At 41.4% G+C, this 15194-nt stretch overlaps 1 protein-coding gene across 6 annotated transcripts in view; it reads left to right on the top strand.

Annotated features, from left to right (window-relative positions):
* The window catches only part of LOC142436717 (thyrotropin-releasing hormone-degrading ectoenzyme-like), a 425143-nt gene that overhangs the window by 305344 nt on the left and 104605 nt on the right, over window positions 1-15194 (top strand). For 2 of the 6 annotated variants that reach the window (XM_075540194.1, XM_075540193.1), the window contains exon 3: window positions 14062-14115. The exons of 3 other annotated variants lie outside the window; for them this stretch is intronic. The gene's annotated coding sequence lies outside the window, so the exon portion shown is untranslated. Of the gene's footprint in view, window positions 1-14027; window positions 14116-15194 lie in introns of all 6 variants that reach the window. One more of the 6 variants, XM_075540196.1, reaches the window with a different exon arrangement.

Genomic DNA, 15194 nt, shown 5'->3' with positions numbered 1-15194 from the left:
GGTGGGAAAGCAAAGAAAAAAGTGAAGTTCAAATTAAAAAGAGAGGCAGTGCTCCAAGTAAAGAATTTTCCTACATGAGTAAAGCAAGTACTAAGCAAGAGACAAGGTGTAAAATGCCTTCCTTCTTTAGAGGACTTGCTCTCTGACGCATGAGCGTGACTAGGGGGTGGTAGAGGTAGGTGGTTGGGGGCTGCAGGTGGAATACACCTGAGTTGACATTTAGCTGGATAATCCTGGTGATTTCTCAGTTGGGAACGTGAAAAACCATCACTTCTGATATGTCAGTTCATTTCAGTTTTGATAACTCTGTCATTTATTCATAATGAAATAATTAAATTTGGACCCAATGCATGAAGGTGATTTTGTCATTTCCTTCATCATTTTTATATCTTCTTGCATCGCTTGCTTTTGCAAGTCGGCAAGTAAACCTGCTAAGTGGAACTAACTGTGTTTACTAAGATTTGCTCAACCGACCAGATGACAGATCTCAGCATATACAGGTAACCTCCTGCAGTGAGGGCACTGGCGCCACTGAGCCACCTCTGAGTGAAGATCAGAGGTTTAATCTGTGTTTTTCAGATGACAGCTTAATAGTAAAGCAATACTAGAATCTGGTTGCTGATGCTGAGTTCAACTTTCTTAAATTGAATCAATGAAGGGGATGGCATAGTTTCTTTTTAAATGAACCTGAAGCAAAACATCAGTCAGCTCTATTTTTTCTTGTTTAATTCTATTTTTTAAGTAACAAGTAAAAAAGCATAATCATAAAAGTTAGGAATACTATACAGGTATATTTTCTACTAATAACTGAGAAGTGGGTAGTTAGGGTTAGGTTCAGGGTCAGGGTCAGGGTCTCTGTAGGAGAAAGACTTGCTGATATACTTCCACAACAATTACAAACAAGAAAGTCTTACCGGGAAGTTCTACTCTGTCCTATAGGATTATTATGTGTTGAAATTAATTGCATGACAGTGGAGTGGACATTACATTACAAAGAAGCATAATCTGGATATATTGGGACAGGTGTATAATCCCTGGTATGAAACTCCAGAAAACTGATGGTGTCAAAAAAAAAAAAAAGTAGTTCAGGAGAGGCTAATGACACCCAAAAGTGCAATGAGAGAAAATGTGAGAGAAAAATTTAAGATGTACAGTGGATGATAAATTGAATGAGCCAGCATTCTTATCCGTGTTAAAATATTCAAATGTTACAGTGTGTGGAATTGTAATGGCGATGCCATGCATGAAAATGGATTGTGTTACATCCAGGTCTGGTTAGGCTCTGATTTGGACACGAAGTTCAGCAGAATGCCACATTTCAGAAACGAGACAGAGTGCCAAGCACACAGTGGAGAACAATACAAATGATAAAAAGATCTTGAAAACATGAGCTATGAGAGGAGCTGGTGAGCCCTGAAAATTTCACTCTAAAATAAATGTTAAAGGCATAGAAAAGACGATATCCATTTTTATATGTACAAAAAGCATAACAAAAGGTACAATAATTGGTTTCTTTCACTGGTTGGTGCAAATTAACAAGAAATAATAGCCCTAAGTATTGCTGGGTAAAATATAGGGAAACATTATTACAGCAGATGCATTATAATGTAAAATCTCTGAATTAGAATGCTATTGGGATGTACAATTAACCACATAGAAATCACAATATGATAATATGTGGTTTTCGATGAATAATAAATTTAACCAGAAATTAAATGCCTGTCTAAAACACAGACTTTTAATTTTGTACTAATGTATTATTTTAAAAATAATTTTAAAAGGCACAGTTTAAAACCTGAAGCCTATTAAATATAAAGAATTAACGGAGAGTAATATAGATCACCTATCCCAGAAATTGATGACTGGTATCTTCACTCTATTTGTAAAAAGTACTCTGAAACAGCATAGTACCTGGTAGCTTGTAATTATCCAACTGAGTCGACTCTATTTCACCTCATGAGGACCTTAGAGGTGTGAGAGTAGAGTTGTGGTCCAGGAGGTTTCCAGTGGCTTAGTTTCTCAAGGGCAGCACTAGGCCTCGCTTCCCGGTGCTTTTGGAAACTGGACCTTTCACTTAGCAGTCCAGTGCATCACCAGCTCCCTGTCCATTGGGTAATTAGGGAAAAGAGGTGTTACAGTTTAAAAGCAAAGAGAACTAGAGTAGATGCTGACTCTAGTCCAAGACTCTGGTATTGGGTTTCCAACTGCAAGGTTGGCATTTCAAACCTACTGGCCACTTCACGGCAGAAAGGTAAGGCGACCTGCCCCCACAAAAGTGACAGACTCAGAAACCCGAAATAGTGTTGTGAGAAGCTACGGTTGACTAAACGGCAGTGGGTTTAATGTTGAAAACTGCTTTGGCAGAGAAAAGATGAAGATTCATCAAAAGATTGTTGGCCCATGCATGTGTTGACTGAAGGCAGTGAATTTTGGCTCATATGTATTCATGTGTTCTTTTGATTTATAAACGTTACTCTCTAGGTTTTGATTTTGTAGTGTTTATTCCAATCAGTTGTTTATAGAAATGACTGTGCAAGATCTCATCATTTTATGTCATTTTGCAGATTACTAAATTAAAAGCCCACAAGGATTACGTCATTTGCCAAGATTATACCATCGTAAGTGGTGTAGCTCAAGTTCCATCCTCAGCCTGCCACGTTGTCTTAGTCAATTCTGTGATGGTATATAAAATAATCACGTGGCAATAATATATGCTTACTTAAAAATCGTTTGAGAAAACAACAGTCAAACTCCAGTACTCCCTGCAATTAGTATGTGCAACAACGTTATGCCCATAGCCAATGTTCCTTAAACGTGAAGTCATCTCAGAATTACCAGGACTTGCTTGATTCTGCGCCGCCCCCCACTCCTAGACTTCCTGGATCAGTAGATGGAACGGGACATGGAGGCATGTGGAAATACCAGTTGTCGTTGCCCCCAACGGCCACACTTTGGGGACGACTGCGGTGGGTAAAGGTTTCTGCCTCCAGTGTCATCGACACTGGTGATCACAATGGAATTGTTCTTCTAAAGAAGGTTCCTTAGTTCCCTTATTTAGAGCATAGCGGTATAATTACCAATAACTCACGTCATCAGAGTCATATGACAGAATGCCTATTTCATACCTGACACTGTTCAGAGTTACCCTCTGCTTACTTTGAATCCCCCAGGGCATCAATATGGGGATTGTTATTGCTGTTGGGTGAACTTTCATTAACATACTGACGATGTGATTTTTAATGGTGAAGTATGAACAGTAACCGTCACTGAATGCATTCGTTCCGATTCTTTGGGAGCCCTGGCCGCGTGGTGGGACCCTGTCGCCGGGCTGCCTGCAAGGTCAGCCGTGGGAAACCACCAGCCGCTCCAAGGAAGAAAGACCGTACTTTCTACTCCTGCAGAGATTTCCCGCCTCGGAAGCCGTGAGGGTGGTCCTGGCTGCCTGCAGGGCCAGTGTGAGCCCAGTGCCAGGGCAGTGATTTATCTGACTTTCCTTGGGCTCTGCCTCCTGGCAACCCCGCATGTTACAAAGCAAACTGCTCCGGGGGGTGTCTTGCTTGTCTTCGCTCCAAGGAGCAGGTCACAGGGCCTGTGCGGGCAGTGCCACGGGACGTGTTTTTACATCAATGGTTGGGTGAGTGAACAGGGCATATGTTCGCACTGTCTAGGCGTCCGCATTCGAATAGCCTCCTTTCAGAAGATTTTCAGAACTCCCCCACGAGCTCTCCCACAAGTCGGGGAGAAAGAATGGGCTCTCTGCTCCCACAGCAAACCCACAGGGGGCTCTGGGCTGGCATTGACTCCATGGCAGTGCGTTTGATTTTTTTTTTTAGTTTTATAAGATTTTAGGTTTACAAGGACTAACAAAAACAAAATATTATCTTAGGAATTCTCCATTATGAGCAGTGGGGGGAGCTTTAGTTTTTCTCCAACTTTTAGAGAGGTGGCCTGACTTGCAGGTAAGCGTTATGTCTGCTGCTTTGCTCGCCTTAATTCGTTGCTATCTGTGGTCCCTGCCCCTCCATCAGGAGTGGCTCCTCTTATCTCAGAGAATAGATAAGCTCTTTCCTTGTGACTGATCGCTGTTCATCAGCTGAGATCCTTGGGTGAGAACAGAAAGATAGGGACACAAAGGGCTCTTTGCACTGGGACCTGTGTATGATCAGGGCGGGAAGCTTATGTGTGGTCCTTCTGAAACCAAGATTCCACCTTATTGTCCATGTTTCCTGTAAGGAGGTCGTCTTCTCCCTCCCCTTGCACTGCTTGTTCTGGTCTTCCCACAATGCACTGATCCACTCCAGATCATCACAGGGTAGAGTCCTTATATACATTCGCCGTAACTGCCACTTCAGTGCTCGGTCGCTGGCACCAGCATTTTGACCAAAGTAAATACAGACTGTAAGGCAGTAATGAAAAAACGGGCAGGGCCACCAAGGCCGTGTGTTAAGAATTTTGTGATCCATGAGTCAGGAACACTGGCGGCGTAGTGGTTACACGTTGGGCTGTGATTCACAGTGTCAGCGGTTTGAAATCACTAACCACTCTGAGGGAGAAAGACGGGGCTTTCTACTCCCTTAAACTGCCCATCCCTGCCTTCAAGGTGATGCTGAGTCACAGCCAGCCTGTAGGACAGCGCAGAACTCTCGCGGGAGTTTCCAAGACCACGACGGGAGTAGACAGCCTCATCGTTCCTCTGCAGATTTGCTGACAATTTCCCCTGCTGACCTTGCGGATGGCAGCCAACGGCTAACCACGAGGCCACCAGAGTCCCTGTTATCAACAGTTACAGCCTCAGCCACTCACAGCGACGCTTGGACCCCATACTGCGGGCCTGATGTGGATCAGCCTACACTAGACAACAGTCAGTGAGAGGAACGAGAAATATAAAACCATGCCTAGTTTCCATAAAACAAGCAGTACATCATTGCATGTAACTGCGTAAGTTGGAAAGGAACTTATGGGCTAGTGTTGGACTTATGGACTTGAGTTGGACTGGCCTGGGATATTTCCTTGAAATAGAAATACTATAGTGACTTCTTGAAAGAAAACTATTTATTGCACATATATGAGTGGCACTTGATTTGTGTCTCTAGTCAGCCTGGCTTACATCCAGTTCACTGCCATCAAGTTGATTCCAACCCTTAGCAACTCTATAGGACAGGGGAGAGATATCCCTGTGGGTTTCCAATACTGGAACTTTGTATGGGAGCAGAACTGCTGATCTTGTGTTGAGCAACCCAACTGGGTTGGTTCTGACGCATTATGTTTGTAACCACTATACCACTAGGGCTCAGCTGTGCCTTATTCCTCAAAGTGACATCTTTTAACACTGGAAATTGATCTTCAGCAAGATCTACCAGTGTACTCGGTCATGTGACTTATTTTCTTTTTACACTGTCTTGATTGTCATGTGAGGGAAAATCTACAGAGTAAATTGATTTTCCTTACAATTCATGCAATGTTTTATGATATTGATTGCAATACCTACAATGCAATACTACTTTTCCTATTGCCTCCCTTTGTTTGCCGTTTCCATTGGTCTTTCATTCTCATTCCTTCCTGCCTTCTGAGTAACTCCCTGACAAATGCTGGGCTCTGAATTGTACATCGTTGACAGTATAGGTCTCCTATTTGGGGGCTGAAAGTTGAGCCATGGAGGTGAGGTCAGGTGTCAAATGGGAATTCCACTAGTGCCTTTCATATCCTAAGGTTAGTCTTCTTATTTTGAGTTCTACATTTTCCCCAGTTGATCCAGGGCCTACTACTGTGAGCACTTTCAGAGCAATCTGCAGTGAGAACCCTATGCTATCTTGGTCTTCTGGACTCAGCGCTGTGGAGCCGGGGCTTCCTGTGGTCAGTGAATCCCTTTCATCTTCTTTTGATGCTATCTGTGTAATTCTGTATTTTGAATTTCTCTTCCATTTTTTCAGCTAGTGAAATGCACATGCTTTTCATTTTTGCTGTCCTAATTCCAGGTCTTTGCACCTTTTCATATAATTCTTTATTCCATCTTTTTGAATTCCCCTTTGAAATTTTATGTTCAGCTTCTTTATTCAGCGTCTTTACTTCATCAATTATTTCTATATTTCTCTCTCTCTCTTTTTCGTACTTCATCATTTCTTTCATTGGCTTCAGCTACTCCACATTCAAGGTGACATCCATTTTGTCTTTTATTTAGTTTCTATCTTTTTAATTATCTTTGAATTTCTTTATTTATGATGTTCTTGATATTATTGCAGAAATCCTATCATCTCAGGTGATTTGTGTTCAATGTGTCAACTTTCTTCTTGAAATATCCTCTAATTTAGATGAGATATACTCAAATTCATACTTTGACTCTTGGGGACTTGTTTTAATTTTATTTGAATTCGAGTTGAATTTGCCATTGATGGTTTGTTCCACAGTTGGTCTCCAGTCTCGTGACTGATGATATTAAACTTCTTTATACCGTAAATACTTGAGTATAATCCGAGTTTTTTTCAGCACATTTTTTATGCTGAAAAAGCACCCCAGCTTTGGGGGGTAAAATTAGTTGCCTTGGGTTATACTCGAGTATATATAGTAGTTTATTTCAACAGATGTAGTTGATATAATTCCTGTGTATTTCTATCCAATATACATGATCCATGTCTATGGTTACTGTTTACATCACTGAAAAATAAATGTTCAATCAATAAGCCATCCTTATTGGAAAATTCTATCATGAGATCTCCCATGTGGCTTCCATCCCCATGGCCATATTTTCTAACTAGTGATCCTCCTCCTTAGTGTCCAATTTTTGCATTCAAGTCATCAGTAATCTTGATTGCATGTCTCATCAATTTCAGACTGAAAAGGTTGGTAAAAATCCTCAATGGCTTTATTGTTAGCATTAGTGGTTGGTGTGTAAATTTGAATAATAACTTTGTTAATTATTCATCCTTGTAGGTGTAATATATCCTACACCTAACAATGGTGAACATTGGAATCGATGTTGAAACATTCTCTTTTTTAACATGAAAGTCATCCATTCCTTTCAAATTTGTTACTCTGGTATGTAAACCATATTATTATGACATTCATAATGGCCAATAGCAGTCTATTTCAGTTCAATATCACCTAGAGTGTTTCATCTTTATGTGTTCCATTTTTTCATGCCTTCCAATTTTTCTAGATCCATATTTCATGCATCCCATCTTCTTGTTAGTGGTTATTGCAGTACTGCTGTTTCGTCTCATTTTGAGTCATTGCCACATCAACAAATATAGGTCCTGAAAACTTTATATCACTAAGGTCAACTCTATTTGAGGAGACAGCTCTTCCCCAATTATATTTTGAGTGTCTTCCAACTTGAGGGGTTCATCATCCTGCACTATATGAAACAATATTCCACTGCTATCAATGTGCTCCACAAACACCACTATTTTTTTCAGATGTAGATTGGCAGGTTATTCTTTCTAGTCTATTTAGCTTGTAAGCTTTTCTGAAAATTTTCCACCACGGGTAACTATGCTTGTATTTGAAATACCAGTGGTATATCTCACAAGTTATGATAGTGCAAGAACCTGACATGTCTGACAACTTGGCATGCTAGCCTAATTCTGAATGGCCAGCACATCTCTCTTCTTGCTTTCTCTAGTTTCTGTAGACCACTGTACCTGAGCATGCATGGCTTAGGAGGTTGTGGAGTTAATTCTTGCTTCCTGGAGTAACCCTTAACCAATGACCCATAGGAGTTGTTGGACAAATAGCCACACTCCCTCCCATTCTGGGCAGAATAACTAGTGGATTTTCTAGAGTGTCTCCAGTAAGATTAACCTCCAGTTGCTCACAATTTTAAATTGTTTGATAATGTACTTTTCATTGGCTGCCTTCTTTCCCTTTTCTATTTCCCATTTCCTTATTGATATCTCCCCCCAAATGGCTTAATTAAAACCTTTGTCTCAGGATCTAATCCTATGGGGAACCCAAATTCAATCACATAAGACATTTGTCAAATCATGGACATAGTGGTTATATCTATTATATGTGTAGGTCATGGAAGAGGAGGATTCATACCATCACTTTGAATAGTCATTCGGAGTTCCAACTGGGTCCCCAGTATAAATCCTGGACATCAAAACTCACTGTTTCCTGTATCACAACACTTCCTTTTAGACTTCTGTCATTCAAAAAACTCAACAAATAGCTTGCTGTCTCACTTCAAATTTTGTAGTGTGCAAATATGGCTATGTTTTCATTGTGTGTTTAGCCCTGGACAAATCAGCTTTGACCAGGAAGGTGAAGTCATGTGGAAAAACAAACCAAAAACACTAGCAGCTGTGTGTTGTGGAAGAAAACCCTGTGGATGAAGTGCAATTTTTAGGGAACAGAGACCAGAAAGATAAACCAATAAGTGTCCACTGTTCTGATGTTAAGGAGAACCCTGGTGAGGCAGTAATTAAGCACTTAAGGGCTAATCAATCAGCAGTTCAAACCCACCATCTTCCCCAAGGAAGAGTTACGATGTGGAAGTCTGACCCCCTTAAGATTTACATTTATTACCACTACCAACTGATCTGAGAGGGATAGCATTAGGGAATCCTGGATAGCATTCTAAACGAGCTCTAATGGCAGAGTGGACTCCTCATTGAGCTCCTAACCACAAAGTAAGTGGTTCTACCCTATCAGTTGCTCCATGTGAGAAATATGAGTTTGTCTGCTCTGGTAAAGTTTTAAGCCTTGGAAAATCAAAGGGTGAAGTTCTATTCTATCTTGTAGGGTCTCTTTGAGTCAGCTTCAACACAATGATAATGAGTTTACTTTGGAATTTTGGGATAGAATAGGAGAAATATGTGCAACAAAGTTTAAACTTATTTTAAAAGTTCAGGGGTATTGCTCAGAGAGAGATTCTTGGAACCCACAAGACTGTTGTCCTTAGGCACCTTCAGTTCTGGAACTGAACTCACTCCCTTGGCTCAATCTTCAGCCAAACAATAGGTAGATCTATAAGATAAAAAGTAACACTAATCAACTATTTGAATCAAAAGGATATAATTTATTCAAAGATAAAGTTCAGAAGGGTCAGGAAAGAAGGGGAATGGAAACAGGAGATACAAGGAGGAACTGCGATAAGTGATATTACGTTGAGCAGATTGCAGTCAATATCATGAAGCAAAATATGTGTGAACTGTCAAATGGAAAACGGATGTATTCTGTAAACTTTCACCCAACTCACAATAAAGAGATTTTTTTTTCAGCCTTGGAAACCCATGAGGCAATACTATTCTGTCCTATAAGGTACCCATGAGTTGAAATCAACTCAGTGGCAATGGGATATTAATGCTGATGCTTTCTGCCGATTCTAAAAAATAGGGTTATTACAATTATTGTGGAAATAGCATGAATGAGACTATGTAAATGGGGTTGGCTACAGATAAATTCTTGTAAATGTTAAAGGATATGTGATTGAGGATGGACTTACCCAAAAAGAGAAAATTATTGCAAGATTTTGTTCAAGGGATAAAATAAAAATAAGCTTCCTGTGGGTAAGACTTAAGCCTATAGATATGGAATTTAAGGAACTGGTATTCCATGATGGTCACCTTCCCGACACAATCACTCAAGACAAAAGGTGGGTGTATAAATAAATGAGGTGAAGAAAGCTTATGGAGCCAGCTATCAAAAGATAAAGAGTCTAGGGTTGTAAAGACTAGAAGGTTAACAAGTGGCCATCTAACTCAGAACCAATAAAGTGCACATGAAAGAAGCACACCAGCCTGTGTGATCACAAGATGCAGAAGGGATCAGGTATCAGGCATGAAAGAACAAAAAAAATCATATCATTGTGAATGAGGGGGGGTACAGTTAGGGGATCCAAGATCTATCTGTAGGCAACTGGACAACCCCTTACAGAAGGGTCGCTGGGAGGAGATGAGCCAATCAGGATGCAGTGTAGCAACGATGAAACATATAACTTTCCTCTCGTTCCTAAATTCTACCGCGCCCACTATCATGATCCCAATTCTACCTTACAAACCTGGCTAGACCAGAGAATATACACTGGTCCATATAGGAACTGGAAACACAGGGAAACCAGGACAGATGACCCCTTCAGGACCAGTGCTGAGAGTAGCAATAACAGGAGGATGGAGGAAAGGTGGGGTAGAAAGAGGGATCTGAATACAAGGATCTACATATAACCTCCTCCATGAGGGAGGGACAACAAAAAAGTGGGTGAAGGTAGATGTCGAACAGTGTAAGATAGGACAGAATAATAATTTATAAATTATCAAGGGTCCATGAGGGAGGGGGAGGGGGAAGGAGGGGAAATGAGGAGCTACTACCAAGGGCTCAAGTAGAAAGCAAATGTTTTGAGAATGATGATGGCAACAAATGTACACAGTGGATGTATGTATAGATTGTGATAAGAGTTGTAGGAGCCCCCAATAAAATGATTCTTTTTAAAAACCTCAAAGAGCAAAACACACTATGGTTTATTGTACATCAATGATACTTCAATAAAATTACATAAAAGAGCGGAAAAAGAAATGGAATTTAAGGTAAAGAAAGTATTCCCTTTGAAGACCATATTGCAAACATATATTTAGGCAGGGAATTAGATAAAGACATTTTAAGTCTGTGCTTCTATACCTGCCATCTGTCTGTTATGAAAAGTATAATTAGCAACTAGAATCTCTCATACAAAATCAACTCAATATGGTCTTTCTGGTCTGACCTCCGTGGTGTTCTACTCTGCTTTGATGGAGCTCATCATATCATGACTCTATAACAAGATTGAGGAGTTATTTACATTCTTATGTGGAAGGTAAATCTGTTTGGCCATTCTGTTAGACTAGTTCATTTTCTTTCCTACCATCCCATCTGCCATTTTAATTCAAAACAAGGAGAAAAGCATGTATGTGCCTTTTGAGGAAGGAGAAGATTTTGGTGTGGAAGAAATTCTCTTCTAGACTGCAAGGTAAGTATTTACCCCCTCTAGCCCTGTTGGAGGAGGGGAAAAGGAAGAGAGACAAGGCAAAGAGAACAACATAGTTATTTTCATGCCTCCTTACTTGACCTGGGGATTGAGGGTAATATCAGTGACTATGGACCTGTTGTGCTCCCCATTTGGAAGCATGAAGAATAGAGGCTGCCAGGCAGAGCAGACCTATGGGAAGTCACTGAAGACAAACATATAGAGAGTGCCATCAAGTCTACTGTGATCCATGGAGACCTTATATGAAATGGAATGGAGTGCTGTCTGATCTTGCACCATTGTCACACATTCCTGAATGTTGAAGTCCATTGTTGCAGCGATTAGGTCAATCTGCCTCAATAAGGATCTTCCATGTCCCTCTATTTCATCAAATATGATGTCTTCCTCTAGCAATTGTCCACTGATAGTGTGTCCAAAACACATTAGTCAGTCAGTGTTCTCTTGTGCTCCATAAGGTTTTCTTTCAGTAATTTTTGGAAGTGGACTGGCAGGCCCCTCTTCCTTGTCTGTCTTAGTCTAGAAGCTTCACTGAAACCTGTCCACCATGGGCAATCCTGCTGGTATTTGAAATTCTGGTAACAGAGCTTCCAGCATCATAACAATACACAAACCATTATAGGACAACCAACTGACAGAAGAGTGGAGGAGATATATATACATATACATATATATATCTGTATATAGATATATAGATATATATGTATGTATGTATATATATGTGTATATATATATGGAGAGTGAGAGTAAAACTGGCAATGCAGTCTGATTAGGCAGTATTCTGATGATCTGCTGCTAACAGAAAGTATCCCCACAAATAACATCTTAAAGTAATGATAATATCAATTTTGCTCACAAATCTGCAATCTGGGCAGAGCACAGTGAGAACACTAGTTTTGGCTTCATCAAGCATTAGCTGGGGTAGCTCAAAGGACAGGCTGCAGCTCTCTTAAGACTCACTCCCTCACACAACTGATACTTCTATTGGTTGGAGCTCAAGAAGAACCCTATATGTGACATTTTCATTTGGCCTGGTCTTCCTTGCAACATCCTGACAGGGTCCCAATGGTGAACAACCCAATACGACCAGGTGGAAGTCACAGAGCAACACTTCTGCCATAGTCAAAGGCCTGCCAAGATGCAAGGAAGAGGGAAAGCGGGCCCTGTTTCTGGAAAAGTGAACACAAACTCGTAACAAGAGAATGTGCGATGTGAAACATTAGGACAGTCATCTTTGAAGGACACAACCTGCCACGAGCCAAGATACAGAGACAGATTTCTACGAAAGCGAAAGGGCAGGACTTAGACTTAAAGATAAAGCCACAGACTTCATAGGACAAGAGCAATAGGGAGACAAGCAAAGGAAAGCTCTAGGACTCAAGCCTAACATGGCTAAAGATAGGGACAATGTCAGGACTGAACTGGAAGCAAGCAGACACCTGTGCAAGGCAGAACCCGTGAAGTTGTGAGTGCCTTCAAAGCTAAGTCAAAGTACCTTGGGGCATGAAGGGAAGGAACAGGAGAAGAAATTAATGGGTAGGTTTATGGAATTTGTAGGTCTGGGGACAGAGCATCAGGAATAGCTGGGTTCTGGCACTCAGTTGATACCATCAGAGTTTGAACCTTTTCCTTTCAGTGCTGTTTCCTTTTGAGTTTCACGCAGGCTTCCTGGTGACAGCTGTAGTTTTATCTAGAAGCTCAGGAATTCTATTAGAGAGAGGCTCTTTTCCTTTCTAATCATTGGTGGTACTATCAGGTAAGCATTGGATTGCTAACTGCAAGGTTAGCAGTGCTACCCTACCAGCTACCTCATAGGGAAAAAGATGGAACTTTCTGCTCACATAAATATTTACAGTCTGAGAAACCCCACAGGGACCTTCTATGATTCAAAATGGACTCATTGGCAATGGGGCAATTGTTTCTGGGGCATTTTTTAGGGTTAGATATCATTAACCTAGCATGAGTCACATACTGAGACTGACCCAGTCCCTTTGGACAGAGGAAAGTCATGCCCTGACTAGCCAGGCCTGGAGCTGGCAGATTGGATCAATGCCAGCAGAAGCATGGAGATGGAGCATGGTGGAAGAGTGATCCCAAAGATACAAGCTATGTGCTGTATGTGGAAGAAGGGCAAATGAATGCTGCATTAATTAACCAGTCATTGACAAAATGAGGTTGCATAACAAATGGCTCCAAAACCCAGCAGTTCAACAAACAGCCCAACTCCTTCCCTCCCACACACACAGTTCTTAAAATTCAGGATCAGGGAGATTAACTGGAACTTTGAACTTGGCACTTCAGGGCTTGGAAGAGATGACAGTGCATGTAAAGTCCTTGGGGCAGGAGAGACCTTGGTGTGACTAAAAGCCCAGAAGAAGACTAATTTGGGGGAGGTGAGATAATAGGAATGGAGTTTTCGGTGAGCATTTCCTTGAGAGCCTTCAAACAAAAGCGATTTTTCTATATTCATGTTTTAGAAGTAGATCTCCACCCTTTGGGTAAAGCTTTGGGTATTGGATTGGCGTCGGTTTGCAGGGAAAAAATAAATGGGCTTGTTATGGATTAGGAGCCTGTGGTAGTCACCTAACCTTGTTTCACGTTAAGGATTAGGAGTGTAGGCGTGGAGTCTAGGCTGCCAATCTGGAGATAGTCAGTGAGATTTTTATGTGGGCATAGCCTTCTCCTGAGAACTCTGAGAAATCTGGTACTTCCTGCTTGGAGGTGGAAGACACCTTTCTCTCTCTCTCTCTGCTACTCCTTGGGAGACATTGCACAAGGCAAGCCAAATGGATGCGACCAGACCTCTGAAGCCAAAGAAGCCTCAGAGAGATCGCTGCCAGCACTGAGATGCTTACAATGCCACTGGATCCACAAGACTTTCCACCCATTGGCCTGTGATTATCCTGCATTCAGCATCACTGCACATGTTTTATGGGTCTGAAAAGGAATGTATAGATTGGTATAAGACATATGGGCTAATATCAGACTTATGGATTTGATCTGCACTGGGCTGGGACGTTTGCTTAATGTACAATTACTGTTTGATATAAAACTCTCTCTCTTGATTTATAAGGTAGAATTAGACCAGAACATGTACTCTGGTACAGACAGGAGCTGGAAACACAGGGAATCCACGAGAGATGATCCCTTCAGGACCAGTGGTGAGAGTGGCAATACCAGGAGGGTGGAGGGAAGGTGGGGTAGAAAGGGTGAACCGATTACAAGGATCTACATAAAACCTCTGCCCTGGGGGACAGACAACAGAAAAGTGGGGGAAGTGAGATGTTTGATGTGTAAGAGATGACAAAATAATTTATATATTATCAAGAATTTATGAGGGGGGGGAGGATGGAAGTGGGGAAATGAGGAGCTGATACCAAGGGCTCAAGTAGAAAGCAAATGTTTTGAGAATGATGAGGGCAACACATGTACAAATGTACTTGACACACAATGGGTGGATGGATGGATGGATGGATGGATGGAATGACTGTGATAAGAGTTGTATGAGCCCCCAATAAAATTATCAAGGGTTCATAAGGAGGGGGGAGTGGGGAGGGAGGAGAAAAACGAGGAGCAGGTGCCAGGGGCTTATGTGGAGAGCAAATGTTTTGACAATGATGAGGGCAATGAATGTATAAATGTGCTTTATAATGGATGGATGGATGGATGGATTATGATAAGAATTGGATGAATCCCTAATAAAATGATTAAATAATAGGGAAATGATTTTTAAAAACCACCAACTCTCTGTCATACACATGAGTCTCCCTCGAGTTTTCTCTAGCATACCCAGACTAATACACAGTTCGCCCCTGGCCTATAGGGCCGCAATGAATTTGCATGGACTTGAGGGCAGTGGGTTTGTTAGGGCTTTGGAGTTCAGCAGGCCTTTGTTGGTGTGTTTGAGTCTATTTTTGTAGCTGTGTGTGCAGGTCAGTGGCTCATCTTCCAGCACTCTATAGGACCATATTTTGTTGTGACCCATAAGGCTTTCATTTGTTAATATTTGGAAGTAGATCACCAGGTCTTTCTTCCTAGTCTGCCTTAGGCTAGAGCAGTGGTTCTCTATCTGTGGGTTGTGACCCCTTTTGGGGTCCAGCGACCTTTTAACAGGAGTCACCCGATTCATGGCAGTAGCAAAATTACAGTTATGAAGTAGCAAGGAAAATGATTTTATGGTTGGGGGTCACCACAACATGAGGAATTGTATTAAAGGAAGGTTGAGCACCACAGGGCTCGA

The sequence above is a fragment of the Tenrec ecaudatus genome, unplaced genomic scaffold (genome assembly GCF_050624435.1).
Source record: "Tenrec ecaudatus isolate mTenEca1 unplaced genomic scaffold, mTenEca1.hap1 Scaffold_548, whole genome shotgun sequence".
Classification (NCBI taxonomy): Eukaryota; Metazoa; Chordata; class Mammalia; order Afrosoricida; family Tenrecidae; genus Tenrec; species Tenrec ecaudatus.
Note: the sequence above shows the minus strand (reverse complement) of the source record. Positions and strands in the feature narration are given on the sequence as shown.